We start from the raw sequence: 13,608 nt of genomic DNA, 5'->3' as shown, positions 1-13,608 counted from the left end.
AACTGTGCCCCAATTTGCTTTTCAGGATTAAACTGGAAGGAACAGAGCACTGTGGAATAGTCCATAAGCTATTTTAAGCCAAAACGCCTTGAATAATCACTGGCTTGGCTACTTTGAGTGATGCCAAGAGTGTGCTAGCACGTCGAGGGCCATCGCTAGCAGAGGCTACTAGCGATAGCCACTAGTCACTGTAGACATGACTGCATTTGTCATTTCTAAGCATTTAGTTATAAATATCTGGAGGAACGTGGCTTGGTGTTTGGTTAATTGTGTGGACCATCTAAGAAGTTGGTGCACCAGTATTTCTGTTGAGTGAAATTTTAGTCATAGCTTTTAATATCCACACCGAAGCCAGTCATTATGAAAAACATTGCCCAATCTGCGAAAATATGCATTTAATTACTTACTAAAAGAAAGATTAGCCACAGCTTTAGCTTGTTTGGTAGGTACAAGATGGGCGGGTGTGTTCACGCTTCATCCATCCCGACCACATCATGCCAATCTTGTGTACGCTGCACCTCTAGACAGTGTGCTCTAGACAGTCAGGCACCAGTAAGATGGTGACATTTAGAACCATTTCAGTTGAGCTTCAAACTTGTTCTTGGGAAAACAGTGACAGAAGATTTGTTCATATCTATAGATATAGTCTATGGTTGCCACTCTGGTTTTGCAATCATACAGTAGGATTAGAACAGGAAGACAGAGGATGGGAAGGAGAGGAACAGTAGTAGCCAGCAAACCAGTAGCAAGCAGTATGTCTAGTATTTCATTCATTCATTCAACTTCTACCACTTAGTCCAATTAAGGGTTGCTGGGGGCTGGAGCCTATCCCAGCAGCCATAGAGCGCCAGGCAGGGTACACCCAGGACAGGACGCCAGTCCGTCGCAGGGCCACAAGCAGACAAACAAACACAGGCACACCCACACACACACCTACAGACAATTTAAAGATTCCAATCCACCTAACCTACATGTCTTTGGATGTGGGAGGAAACCACGCAAACACGGGGAGAACATGCAAATGCCACACAAAAAGGCCACAGGAATTGAACCCATGACCTTCTCACTGTGAGGCAACAGTGCTAACCACTAAGTCACCGTGCTGCCCCTGTCTAGTATTTATATTTGTATATTAATATTTGCGAACTGTTTTTTACTTTCACTTTTGATATTGTGTGCTTCTTACCCTGTGTGCTGCTATGCAATGCTGCTGGAACCGCAATTTCCCTGAGGGAGTCTTCCAAAGATCTAATCTAATGTGATCCAGAAGCATCAGGACAATATAGTTTTAGCCATTTGTCCATCTGCAGAGATGTTGGCATTGCCTCACATCTAAAATAGATCCCATTCAATAAATGTGCTCATCCGCACAATGCTCACATGCATGTGCTACCCACATACCCCCTACGAATTCATTATTTCTTCAGAAGAGATATGAAAACATTTTCAAGCACTTGCACTCAAAGCTGCAGCTCTCAAAGCCACGCATTCATCATGACAGATGCTCTGCAGGCGATTTATTTTTAGCGCTTGGTTGATCTGGCTCATTCAGCTTGTTAGCATTGCTGATTTTAAACGAGTTTCCATTTAAAAGTGCAAGGCTTGTGTTGTCGTTGATTAAATACAGGAAGAGGAGCGTGGATGGATGCCCTGGTGTAGTTATGTGCAATCGACAGATCCGTGGATGAATCCATTTCAGCATTGTTGCTTATTACTCCAGAATCGTTGGGATTGTTCCATCATTCTACAGAGTATTCTGGATAATTTGACATCCATAATTCAGCAGCAAAGCAGGGGGGGAGGTTGATTACAGCTGAGCGATCAATACCTCTTGAAATTGTACAGAGGTTGCATGATGCACCAAGCGGTTCTGCCAATTACTCAATTGCAAGTTTGAAAAATTCTTTAAACTGCTGGCTTGAGATTGAGGTCCGTGAAATAGACAGAGCAGTATGCCGTACACATGTAATTACTCGGTAGGCTCCACCCACGCACCTACATCCATCCTGCAGCTGTCTTCCCCGCATTGCCCCAGGGATGTGACTCAGGCCAGTTTTTTTTACAGTTAAAGCACTCCACGTGGTGAGACAACACACATACACACACAATATGTACCCATCTGGGAGCCATTCCGTCTGTCTACAACAGCTGTGGCCGAAGCTTTCATGTGTTGTGGCGGGCGGGCAGAGGAATGCCGGGCGAACGGCCCAATGTGCTCCGACGGAGGGCAAATTACAGGGAATTGCAAAAAAGCAACGGCTGCTTTTGGAGTTTGCATTAAATCCCCTTTTTCCTGACAAGAGGATTCACACTGACACATTGTCTGTACGCTTCAAAAAAGTTTGACTGATACATCTCTTTACCACGTCCGAAAAGATGGTAGTTGACCGCAAAGTCATTAAAACAGTCTGTAAACCTATAAAAAATGTAATATGTTCTGTGGATTTTATTGACTCAATTTTGCTGTTATTATTATGTTTTAACAAGTTTGTTATCCCGCAGTTAAGCCCCATTCTCACGTTCACGATATACATCCCAGATGGCTCAAACTGACAAATTGACGTGTGAAGATTACGATTATTGACAAATTTGATCCAGTGTACTGCGGTGACGTAATATGTCAAATTTGTTTCATGTGTTGTGTCAGCCTGTTCTCATGAAAATTTTGCTTTAAAGTGTATGAAAAAGTAAAATGCACCGAAAGTCACACATATCTGAAAAAAGAACCAACGTAAAAGGTTGTTTCAAATGGTAACAGCTGAAGGAATTAAGTTGTTTGAACTTAAGTTTGTAAGTTCAAACAACTTGGTGATGACATCACCAATACCAGAATACGCACAAACTAATCAAACATTTTCATATTATATCAAATGAGACATGTCATGGGAATATGTTAGATGTGTGCACTGAAAAAAAAGAATAGCTGAACCAACTTAAATGAATTGTTTCAATTGGCCACACCTAAATGAATTAAGTTTGTTCAACTATTCTCTTTTCTCAGTGTACCTCCCACAGCTGGGAGGATGATTTATCGCCAATAACAAAATGATGGATCATCTGAGTGTGTGTGTGTGTGGGGGGGGGGGGTGTAGAAAATTAATTTATATACTTATTATTGTTATTCTATCACTAGGCAAAACCATAACCCTAATGCATGTTTCTGAATGCAAAAAAGCACATCACACATGCAAATATGCACAAAGTAATCAAAGTTTTTCATATTATATCAAAAGAGACATGTCATGGGAATATGTCGGATGTGTGCACCGAAAAAAAGAATAGTTGAAACAATTTAAATGAATTGTTTCAATTTTTAACACCTAAATGAATTAAGTTGCTTGAACTTAAGTTTGTAAGTTCAAACAACTAAATTCATTTAGATGTTTCCAACTGAAACAATTCATTTAAGTTGGTTCAACTATTCTCTTTTCTCAGTGTACCTCCCACAGCTGGGGGGATGATGACATCACCAACAACAAAATGATGTATCATCTGAGTGAGTGTGTGTGTGTGTGTGTGTGTGTGTGTGTGTGTGTGTGTGTGTGTGTGTGTGTGTGTGTGTGTGTGTGTGTGTGTGTGTGTGTGTGTGTGTGTGTGTGTGTGTGTGGGGTGTGGTCAGGGGGGGAGGGGGGGCAGAAAATTGTTTTATATACTTATTATTGTTAATCTATCCTTAAACAAAACCATAACCCTAATGTATGTTTCTGAATGCAAAAAAAGCACATTACACATGCAAAATCTGCCAGAATACACACAAACTAATCAAACTTTTTCATATTATATCAAATGAGACATGTCATGGGAATATGTTGGATGTGTCCACCGAATAAAAGAATAGTTGAACCAACTTAAATGAATTGTTTCAATTGGTCACACCTAAATGAATCAAGCTGTTTGGACATAAGTTTGTAAGTTCATACAACTTAATTCATTTAGATGTGATCAATTGAAATAACTTTTTAAGTTGTTTCTTTTTTCAGTTGCACAAAAACCAACCATCACATGCTTCAGCAAAACTGTTACAACAATGCTACGGCTTCTCAAAAGTTCATTTAACCAGGTTAGTCCCATTGAGATTGAGATCTCTTTTGCAAGGGAGACCTGGACAATTAGAAAGTTTCCAATTCATCAAACCTGCGTGTCTTTAAATGTGGGAGGAAACCCATGCAAACATGGGGAGAAAATGCAAACTCCACAGGTGGGAATAGATCCCATGACCTTCTTACCACGAGGCAACAGTGCTAACCACTAATCCACTGTGCTGCTACAGAAAATGCAAGGGATTACCAAAGTGTGTCAAAGTAAAAGAGGGAAAAAAGGGATTTTTTTTTTAACATCTTGAAAATCTCCCAGCGGTTAAAAGAAGACGACGGGTTCATGGCGGGACATCTTGGTTCATCACGGACACTCTCCTGCCAGACAAAGTTTTCCAAGGGAAGGACAAGGTTTCAATCTATGACCTTCAAAGATTCATATCCATGAAAGTGAGAACAAGGTTTTATGGATCGTCCACAGTTGATGACAAGTACTGTTTTTCATCAAAAGAAACAAACCCAAAGACAATTTAATTTGAACCATGCGATTTTGATTGGCTGACGTCCTAAAGTCCTTTTTACTCATATGCCAAGTACACATCTGGCACAGAACAGCTCAGCTGGAGCACATTGCCCTTAACGTTTCTCATTAAATGAGTTCAATCGAATAAAGTTTTTTGGGTTTTTTTAAATGCTACAAACAGACGTTTTAAACTTAAATGCAACATTTTCATTTTCTTTGTCAAACATGGACTTCTTTAAAAAGGCAAAACTTTGAACTGCACCATTGTTTGATGCCAAAAACAACTGTCGAGCACAGAAAGCGGCTCTGATTTGTCAACTGCCAATTATGAGCTTTTCGCTGAAGAGGTACGTCGGTCACTTCGGAGCTGACTCACGTTCAAACGCTTGGTTGTTTGTATGTTTACAGTGTCAGTTTGTTTGTATGTTTACAGCTGACCTCCAGTCATTTTCATCCACGCATTCAAATCAGCCTGTTTAATGTGTGTATACCATCACTACCAGCTTCAAATGCCACAAGGGCAGTCAAGGAAACCTACACAACCTCCGACCTCCTCGATATGTAACTTACAATGTGGTTTTATTATTTGCAGAATACAGTGTTTGCCTGCTTAGGTAATGCTTTGGATCAACACTTTTTAATTCATTGTGGCAAGGGCATGCACTAAGGAAAACCTCATTAAATTTTGATGGGAATCCATATTAAGGGGAGGATCAAAGGGCAGCAACCAGGATCAAAGTTCATTGAGGATCAGTGATCTGTGATTGGCAATAAATGTCAACAGCTGAAACTGAGATCAAAGGTTATATGAAAAAGAATTCAGTTTCATTCAGGCAGATCAAAGAAAGGTTATTGTAATCAAAGTCTAACAATATGGATCAAAGATCTGTTATGTGGGATCAAAGTTCTGCCATCACTACCGATTGGATTAGGATCAATCCAAAACCAAATGTCAGGATTAAGAATACTAGTTTGGTGATCCAGATCAAAGATCGGTGTTCAGAATAAAATATCAAAGTTAAGGATCAACATTCAGGAACATCATTATGTATTAATGGCCAGGATCACAGTTCAGTGATCAGAATCAAAGATCACCAGTTGGGATGAAAGGTCAGCAATCAGGATCAAAGTTCAGCAGGGATCAAAGATCTGTCATCAGCAATTAAATGCCAACAGATAGGATTGGGGTCAAAGGACAGGATTAAGAATATAGGTTCAGGGATCCAGATCAAAGAAAAGCAATCATAATCTAAGTCCAGCAATAAGGATCAAAGATCTGTCATTCAGGATCAAAGGTCAGCCATCACTATCCAAGCTTGGGGTTCAGCAATCAGGATCAAAGGTCAGTGTTCATCCAAAGTCATCAATCATGATCAAAGTTCAGCTATCAGGATCAAAAGCAAGTAATCAGTATGAATGGTAAAAGTATGCACCAAAGGATCCTCGGTTCAAATCCCAGCCTGACTGGAAAATCACTAAGGGCCCTTGGGCAAGGTCCTTAATCACCTAGTTGCTCCCGGTGTGTACTGAGCACCTTGTATGGCAGCATCCTCACATTGGTGTGAATGTGAGGCATTATTGTAAAGCGCTTTGAGCGTCTCATGCAGATGGAAAAGCGCTATATAAATGGAGTCCATTTACCATTTATGCACTCAATCAAGCGTTTTTCTTGTTTTGCATCCCCCCGGCCAAAATAAGAGACACCCATTAAATTAAAAAGTTGTGCAATATGATGTAAATGTGGAGTGCGTGATCCAAACACTCGCGTCGAGCTGATCCACTCTGCAGAGCAACACAATCACGTGGCGGTGCTACAAAGGTCCTCACAGGACACCGGACGCGCTTCCACGCGTCTGCTCGACTTTTCGATCTGCACGTCACCGTCTCTGTCAACAATCACAGGCGGTGAAGCCGACGCCTGAACGCCACGTATTGCATCGCTGTCACTCAAACAGTAACGCACCGTAAAACGAGCCGGGCGGTGCACAAGTGGAGTGTTTAGCAAACTCATCACAAAACAGCAGCTTAGTGAGCAGCTTGCAAACAGTAACTTTATCTCTCTGCCCTTTTGACAACAGAGCCGCCTGTTCTCTCTGCCGCCGTCGCCGCCTTACCTTCCTTCTTCACGAGCACTTACTGTGCATGTTGTTGCTTATTTCTTCTTGTCAATAGATGTGTTCCTCCCTTCTTCATCGCCCCCCCACCACACACACACACACACACACACTCCCTACCTTCATTATGAAGTCATTCACACCAAACGCTAATATTTTGCTGATAATTACATGCTTCATATAATCCATCTTGTCTTGATTGTTGCAAAAAACGTTTTTCTTGTCATTGAAATTTAGCCTTTGACCAAATTACTCCAAAATCTATCCAATCTAGACACACACGTGAAAGCAGTATGGTATTGCTGCTGTACACGCTAAACAAGTAAATTCTTATTTTCTACTACTATTATTAGAGGTACCGATACCAGTAATTTTGGTATTGATCCGATACCAAGTAAATACAGGCGCAGTATCACCGATACTGATACCGATTCTTTTTCATATTTAGGCTTCATAGATCCAAAGGATCCAAAATACCTAGGATAGAATTTCGTCAAACATTGTACGTGACAACAAAATACTTTATTATCACACTCAACATTTTTGTTTTAAAAAAAATATCACTCAACTTAAAACAAAATCTCCTGAGGTAGAGGGCTGACAAACCACAATACAAAGGTGTTGTGGTTCCGTATTGTGTGACACAGCGCAGCGCTGCTCTTACAGAGAGTGGACTTTGATGAATTTGTGTGCGCAGCAGTCAGTGTGTGCAGGAGAGGAAAAAAACTTGAGTATCGATCTTTTTACATGAGGATCATTCAATATCAATACTAGCGTTGGTATCAATATTATCGATATTAGGATCGATCCGCCCACCTCTACTATTTATACAAGGCTTTTCTGAGAATCAGTACACAAAAGAAAAGAAATGCCAGTAATTAGAAGTAGACAACAATAATGCACAAAAATCTTGAATTAAAGATCTAATTTTTTTAATAATTAAAAGAAAAATCAAATTGTCTCACATTTTTATCGCTGTGTCTCCAAATGTGTTTCAAAATGCATCAAATAACATCAAATAATGAATGTATTAATTAATGTATTTATTCGGCACACAAATAATCAGCAATAACAAAAACTCATAACAAAACAACTCAATGTACCCGTGTGACCAAAAGCTTCTAAATACTATAAAAATAAGAAATTTATACACACACATAAACACAGATACATAAATACATATTTGTTCATCTCTATTATTTTAAGAATTTAAAAGACATCTGTGGGGAATCGCGGTACTAAAATGTGTTCCACATACAGAAAAAAAAGTTTGACCTTTGGAGTGACTTATACATGTCTAACACTCCCCCCCCCCCCCCACCAGCGAGATTTTTAATGTGAAAAAATGTGATACATACACAGGCTCAAAACAAATACAAGCATTTCATAGAAATTCTGTTGTGAGGTTCAGCCTTAAGGGTGAAAGGTCACGTAGGTCTGGGCCGTTCATTCATATTTTTTATTTAGAATCTCTTCCATTGGTTTCTATTGTATTTGTACTTTGGTGAAAAAAGCTCCCACCTGCACTTGAACCCAGTTAAAGACGGATAAACGATAAACGTATCACCAAGGACTGTGTGTCCTTGGTGATATGTGCCGCCGAAGTGCCGCTCAGGGTTTGTTTGTTTTTTTCTTTGATGGTTGAGGACGAAAACCTGGCCTTTGATAAATGCGATTTACTGTTTGCGCTGGAACGCGACATTAAAACAAGTCAATGTAGGCGGGAAATGTCAAATAAATTTTAAAAAACGGCCATGTATCCAAAAATAAAGGCTGAAATGGATCCAGGATTCCGATGAGGTGCGTCCAGAGTTACCATGAAGTATTATGTCTGTGTCTGCACTGTGTGCACCCCCACACCCCCGAGCCATGCACTTCTAAAATGGTGCAGTGGAGCCGGGCCCCTGTGTGCAGAGTGCAGTATAACCTACACAGCGCTTGGCCAGAGAGATCTGACAGAGATCCAAGCCGACCTCGTTTCCCCCCTCTGAGCAGCAGAGATGACTTGGCGCACTTCTCCTCGCTGCGCTTTGTTCATGTAACTCAATCAAAACCGGTCCATGACGCCTGTTACCCCGAATACCCCGGATACCTGACTTGTGCATGCATGCACATAACTTCCACCTCACACATATTTTCCTCCTCTGGCCTGCAAGGAATTCCTGCAGCGTAAGGTAGGTTCACGTCCCGCCGTCCTACTGATGCATGCATTAGGTCACAGTGTAGGTACTGAATGTCCCGCGTTCACCCGAAAGGTCAGAGGGGTTTGTGCTGTATGCTCCATCCTGCAACAAGCTCCATAAATCACAGCAGAGGCGAACACGGGGTTCTGAAATGTTACAGGGGCTAATAATAAGATTATTACATGCGGTATCACACAGCTTCCCTGACTGGCCGGTTTGTGTGCGTCCGTGAACTGTACTGTATGTGCGCCAGTCTGGCACCGAGCCTGACGGTTTTCCACACCACAAGGAACTCACTGACCTCCTGAATCAGCGCAGAGCCGCACCCCTCCTCAGGGCTGCTGCAGAGGTTCCGCAGAGCCCCTGCTGGTCATAAGGCGACAGTGTTCCATATTACCTAAGAGCAACATTTTGAGATGTGTATCATGGGCCGAGTGCGAAAAATGGGAATGATTGTGAAATCAGATCCAGGTTATTTAAATTTATTGGTGATATTTATCATCAAAGCATTGAGAATTAGGGGGTTTATCACCATCAAGGTATGTACAAAATACTGAACAGGGGCTGTTATAAACAGGCCACCAAGATAGGTGGAAAAACTCAAACACAGTTAGGGCCCTATCTTGATTATATATGGTGCATAGTCTGAGGCCTAGTTCTCTCCCATCACCCTACCACTTTGCCCATTCTCTTCATTTGAACAATGTGACGTGGCAGTGAGAGAGTATTTGGGACTGGGGCTTAACGCATTTCCACAAAGCGCCATTGTAAGTAGCGGTAACAATCATTCTAGCATTCTCCGCAATATCCAACACCTCCTTCAGTTTTGTTTGTTTGTGGTCCAAAATTTACATCAAGTGCACTGTAAAACACTTGTCATTTTTGCGGTAGAATTCACAGACACTGTATGTGTTGTGTGCCGGGAAGCTAGCACTGAAAAGCTGATGCAGCTTTGAGAAGCTAACAAGCTAGCTGCTTTGTTTCAGTGACTTCAATGTTGACGTTCAAAGTGTATTTGGAGAAATAAAAAGAAAATCATTCAGCATCTTCACCACATTGTCAATATTAGATTTATTTTACAGGGGAGGTGATGGTCTAGTGGTTAAGCGTTGGGCTTGAGACCAGAGGCTCCTCGGTTCAAATCCCAGTCTGACGGGAAAATCACTAAAGGCCCTTGGGCAAGATCCTTAATTCCCTAGTTGCTCCTGGTGTGTAGTGAGTACCTTGTATGCAGCACCCTCATATCGGGGTAAATGTGAGGCATCATTGTAAAGCGTTTTGAGCATCTGATGCAGATGGAAAAGTGTTACATAAATGCAATCCATTTTGTGACTTGATTGCAACAAAATCATTAAAAGCTCTAAGAAAATGAGTAGGCTAAAATTCCAATTTATGAATTTAGTTGATTAAATTTTAAGTAAAAATGAAGCTATAAAGATATGATGACAGTTTTATTTATGGTGTAAATTACTCAGACTGATGGTATGTTCTGAAGATCAGCAAAACCTGGTAAAAGTGCGTTCATGAGTTTACCTCAGAGACAAATATGAATCAACTACTTAGCCTGTCACAGTGGCGCTAGGCTAACGTTATCTTTTAGGAAAATTGAACCCATCAACGTTTTTGCTGATGTGTGGTGCTGGAAACTTAACTAAATTGTATATAGAATGTAAATACATTATACATAGCAGTAATGTCTTGTTAAAAATTCATTTTAAAGATGGATTTTCAACATTAATAACATTGTTGTCTTGCAAGTCGCTAACGTGACTACCATGGCTGTGATGTCAACTCTTATACCTCTGGTTGCTCAATTTCCTCATGAGTTTCTAAGCAAAAATTCTGGCCTGATGGAGTGTTCATGGCATTTTTCCGCAAACTAAAGGTTGGAGTATACCAACCGTCTAAGAATTTTGAATGCTGCAAAAAGCTAAAATGTAAATTCCTCTTCAAGTAGCACTTCCTGGAACCTTGACCCAGAGTGAAGGAAGGTATATTGGTGTGTTGAGCTTAGGGAGTGGAGGTGATGGCCTGAGATTAAAATGGTCTTCGGACCAGAGGATCATTGCCTCAAATTCACATCGTACCTTTATCCACATGTGGACTTGAACACTACTTGAATGCAGCAGTGAGATTTGAGATTGGCATCTTTGGTATCCCGTTGGTCACTTTTGACACCTAAAACTGGAAAAGTTAGGAAAGAGAAGCCTGGGTTTGACAATTTGTAGTCATACTGAAAATCAAGCTCAAGCAAGCTTTTCCCTTCTGTTCAGGTTAAATTATTTATGGGCCCATTGTGGTGGATGGTTGGGGTATAGTCCAAGTAATAACCTACTAAATTTTTGGTGTATATCCAGAGTTCTATTTTCACTATTGTCAAAATTATAATTTTAGCATTTTGGTCAGTTTTGGAATATGGGTTGGGATTAATTTGGTTGAAAGATCATGGCTCTATTGAGTGCCCTTCTAGTCATCATATGTTAACAAATATGGCTACCCTCACCTCCTTCTATACAGGAACAACAGAGAGTGTACTAACCAGTAGTATCTCTTTGTGGCATGGAAGTAGCAGCCTTGCAGACAGGAAGGCACTGGGGAGGATCATGGGGCAGCAGAAAAGTTTATTGGGGCCAGGCTACCAACTATTGGTGAACTGGCAGAACAGCACTGCTTGTAAAGGGCAAGAAGGATAATCAAGGACACTTCACATCCCTTTAACAATGTGTTTTCCCTCCTGCCCTCAGGTAGACGGTTCCGTAGCCTGAACTGCAAAACATGCAGATTCAGGGACAGTTTTTACCCAGCCGCCATAAGACAGTTGAATACAAATCGAAAGAACTGTGCAATATAGAATATAGAATACACTATAGCATCAGATAGCAACTTTTTCCTTGTAGCATCTTTATATGTACAATATCCCATGTCCTTTATTTATTGTATGTTGTGTATACACAGATACAGAGACAGTTATTGATATATTTTTTTAAAAACTATCCCTATCACACACCTTGGACTGATATTCTATGCTTTATTGTGTTTTTATGTATTCATGCAGTTCATCGATATGTCATTCTGTGACAGCATCTGTGATGTTTTTTACTGAATAAAAGCGAGTCTAAGTCTAAGATCATGCTAACAGCTGTCCTACACCCGTTTGACTGCGCCGGGATGTTTTGGGTTCATATCCCAGCCAGCTTTAAATAGATTCGCTTTCTGTCGGCTAAATAGTGACCAGACAATGAAGAACATTTTTCATTGACATACTGTAACATACACTCGGTTGTAACTATCACAGGGCTCGATTGTGAGCAAGCATGGGGTGAAAGGTCGAGACCCATTTAACGCTGTCTCGCTCAGCAAGTGTCTGTATGATGTTCAGTCTGAGACGTCTTTTATTTCTTGGCAAAAACCTATAAAAAGGTTTGTGTCACAAAACAGTGGTCTATAAAGACAAAAAAGGCAACATATCAGAGAAATGTTCTTTATACAGGAGACGAAAATAGAAGCAAACAGTCGTTTAATTGACATCTGATGCATCTATTCCTGTCTCACTTTGAGATTGTGCTGCACTGAAACTGTCACCTGAACTGTCAGAAGAATTTTTTTTGTTTTGTTTTTTTAATGTCATAAAAAAAAAATTATAACATGTAAAAGCTCAAGGGGGCAAACACTTTTCACACCACTGTAAAAGACTGAATCAGTGTCTCAAAGCACCAAAGTTTCAAAGTTCAAAGAACATTTTTAAGCAGTGATCCAATAATGGTTTGGTGCTTTTTCTGTCGTTTAACAACAAAATGATGTAAGCTGACAATGAGCTTCCCCTCTATGAAAGACCAGCAGCTGTTACACTGACATACCACAATATCTACCTCCACCAGTTAAAAAGGAGATCACGTCACATTTTAATTTTATCGCCTACCGCTGGTAAATTTCACTCGTCCATTCAGAAATGTACAAGACTTTCAGAGGAAGACAGGAAGCTAATTTAGCATGTTATTGCAAGATATATATATGTGTGTGTGTGTGTGTGTGTGTGTGTGTGTAATAGTGGTGCCACAGTTACTTTGAGAATATACTTTATTAGTTACTTCATTATCAGCTTCATGCAGTTACTTTATTAGCAGCTGCCGACAACTTGTAATTCATAAGTAATGTAACTAATAAGGTAACTAGTAATGTAATTTGGCTACCCTTAAGATTGAGTATTCTATCTTAAAAGTAACTCAGTTAGATTACTAGTTACCTTATTAGTTACATTCAGCAGCTGCCGATAAGTTATCAGCAAATGCTAATGAAGTAACTGTACAACGTAACTGTAAAAAGTAACTAATAAATTGACTTTTCAAAGTAACTGTGGCAACACTGGTAATAAAAGAACAAAAATATGGTTATTATCTGTTCTCATTATTTTAAATCAATATTTCTCATTTGGAACATTAAAATTTTTGTTTCAAGGGATATACTAATTGTTTCTGGTTTTTGTTTTCACCCTTGAAGTGGTTCCAAGCCTTGGTTTTGACCTATTTTATACTTTAATGAGCTAAAAGGATAAAATCGTTTTTAAACCAACCATTAACTACAGAGCATCTACATGTCAGGTCTTGTCTTTGCCATCGTATTTAATTTTCATGAACATCAAGGGGACATAATGCTGAAGGACGCACTGGCGAGACCTACGTTAGCAGCTACTCATGCGATACGCTGTTAAACCTGAATGCTAAACCACATTAACATAAAAGTGTGACTTTTTTTAA

The sequence above is a fragment of the Thalassophryne amazonica genome, chromosome 22 (genome assembly GCF_902500255.1).
Source record: "Thalassophryne amazonica chromosome 22, fThaAma1.1, whole genome shotgun sequence".
In the NCBI taxonomy this organism is placed as follows: Eukaryota; Metazoa; Chordata; class Actinopteri; order Batrachoidiformes; family Batrachoididae; genus Thalassophryne; species Thalassophryne amazonica.
The sequence above is the reverse complement of the archived record's forward strand: the minus strand, read 5'-3'. Positions refer to the sequence as shown.